Source organism: Bos javanicus, chromosome 12 (assembly GCF_032452875.1).
Source record: "Bos javanicus breed banteng chromosome 12, ARS-OSU_banteng_1.0, whole genome shotgun sequence".
Taxonomy (NCBI): Eukaryota; Metazoa; Chordata; class Mammalia; order Artiodactyla; family Bovidae; genus Bos; species Bos javanicus.
In genome coordinates, this window is record NC_083879.1 from 63,716,195 (window position 1) to 63,719,149 (window position 2,955).

Here is a 2,955-nt window from a genome sequence, read left to right on the forward strand (position 1 = left end):
TAAACGATTAATATTTTGTCCACTTCTGATCTGTTCATGGAATGAAAAATGTTAGATGATTCACTGCTTAGTTTGGGAAGTTATTTAAATATTTGTCTTCTCAGGTGTTTTAGGTGATAGGGTAGTTCTAGTTTGGCTAGAAATGGATCTCTTTATCAATAGAATTTCACTTGCTATCTTTTTTTTTTTTTTAATGGAGTGAAAGATTCTTTAAATTTTATAGTGCTTTAGAATTTTCAGAAGTTTCGCATACATGTGAAGTTTACACATACATAATTTTCACATATATATAGGATTTATATAATCCTATAATAATTCTTTTTCTCTCTTTTCCCTTTATCCCTGTGTTTCCTGTCCCCTCTTTCTCCCTTCCAGAAAGCATTAGTTTGTTCTCCATATCTGGGAGCCTTTTCCTTTTCTGTTATATTCATTAGTTTGATGTATGTTTTAGTTTCCACATGTAAATGATATCATATGGTATTTGTCATTCTCTGTCTGACTTATCTCACTTAGCATAATTACCTCCAAGTCCATTCATATTGTTACAAATAGCAAAATTTCATTCTTTTTTATGACTGAATAGCACACCATTTGGAGAAGGCAATGGCACCCCACTCCAGTACTCTTGCCTGGAAAATCCCATGGATGGAGGGGCCTGGTAGGCTGTAGTCCATGGAGTCGCTAAGAGTCGGACACGACTGAACGACTTCACTTTCACTTTTCACTTTCATGCATTGGAGAAGGAAATGGCAACCCACTCCATTGTTCTTGCCTGGAGAATCCCAGGGACGGGGCAGCCTGGTGGGCTTCCGTCTATGGGGTCGCACAGAGTCGGACACGACTGAAGCGACTTAGCAGCAGCAGCAGCAGCAGCAACACACCATTTTATATATATACCACTTAGATTGCTTTCATATCTTGGCAATTGTAAATAATGCTGCTATGAACATTAGAATGCGTGCGTCTTTTAAAATTAGTGTTTTCAATATCTGGGAGTGGAATTGCTGTTTTCCACAGTGACTGTACTGATTTACATTCCCAACTGTGTAGAAGGGTTCTCTTTTCTCTACATCCTTGCCAGCATTTTCTTTTTTATGTTCTCTTTGATGATAACTATTTCAATATGTGTGAAGTGATATCTCATTGTGGTTTTGATTTTCATTCCTTGATGATTAGTGATGTTGAGTATCTTTTCATGTGTCTGTTGGCCATTTGAAATCCTGCTTTGAAAAAATGTCTATTCAGAATGTCTGCCCATTTTTTAAGGTGGTTGTTCCTTTTGTTTGTTTGATGTTTAGTTGTATGAACTATTTATATATGTGCTGGATATTAACACCTTATTACCAGTTATATCACTTGAAAATATCCTCTTCAATTTAGTAGGTTGATTTTTTCAGTTTGTTAATGGTTTCCTTTGCTATGCAAAAGCTTTTAACTTTATTTAGGTCCCATTTGTTTATTTTTGCTTTGTATCCTCTGCATTAGAAGATGGATACAAAAAATATTGCTGAAATTTATGTCAAAGTGTTCTGCCTATATTTTCCGCTAGGAGTTTCATAATATCTGGCCTTACATTTAGGTCTTTGATCCATTCTGAATTCATTTTTGTACATGATGTTCAGTTCAGTTCAGTTGCTCAGTTGTGTCAGACTCTTTGCAACCCCATGAACTGCAGCATGCCAGGCCTCCCTGTCCTTCCCCAACTCCTGGAGCTTACCCAAACTCATGTCCATTGAGTTGGTGATGCCATCTAACCATCTCATCCGCTGTCATCCCTTTCTCCTCCTGCCCTCATTCTTTCCCAGCATCAGGGTCTTTTCAAATGAGTCAACTCTTTGCATCAGGTGGCCAAAGTATTGGAGTTTCAGGTTCAACATCAGTCCTTTCAATGATCACCCAGGACTGATCTCCTTTAGGATGTACATGATGTTAGAAAATGTTTTAATTTCATTCTTTTACATGTAGCTGTCCAGTTTACCCAGAACCACTTATTGAAGGGACTCTCTTTTCTCCATTGTATTTTCTTGCCTCCTGTGTCATAGATTAATTGACCATAAGAGTGTGGGTTTATGTCTGGGCTTTCTATTCTGTTCCATTGATCTATGTGTCTGTTGCAACACCAGTACCTTACTGTTTTGATTGCTGTTATCTGGCTTGATGTTGTCTTTTGCAGTCATGAATGTTGCCATTCCTAACAATTTTGTTTGGTTTCCACAAAGTGTTTAATAACAAACCTGTGAAAGTCTTCATTTTTGAACCTATGTCTCTCTAAGTGCAGAAATATTATCCAAAAGCTAAATCAAGAGCTCAAATCTTCTTTCTTTTTCTTCCTGTCTCTTATTTAGAACAATTTATATATTAGTTCCTAAGTCTTTCCAAGTGCTACAGGCACCAGATCACAGTTAAAAGAATTTGTTTTGTAATGCTGCTTTGAGTCTGTGGATGTAGCATTCTCTCTAAAGATTTCATATTGCTAAAGGCAAGAAATACTTTATTTCCAACATCAAAAGTGAGTAAGATGTTGCTCATTTTAGAAGTCCAGGAATATATAATAGCAGCAGGATTACCTCAGGAGCTAGAAGTTAACACTTGTAAACTCTGAAGAGTTTTAAATTTCTATTCTTTCTGTAAACAGTGCATAACATCCTCTATAACAATATTCTAACTTTTTAATCCCATCAGTGGCACAGCTCTGCATGGACTGTTAGAAATAAAAGTGGATAGTCCAGGATAAACAACAGCTGCAAGTCTATATTCTTGGATGAAGACCCAAGTTTCAGTACTGGAGGGATTAAAATCCAAGGTTTAAGAAAACACTAGAGAAAGTAAAAGTATGTTATCTCATAAATAGATGGAACACATTTTTAAAAGTAAAGTTTCATTATTCTGCTAGGTTTTGACTTAAGTGTATTTTACCAACTGCTGTAAAGGGCAACATGAAATTAGACTCAAGAG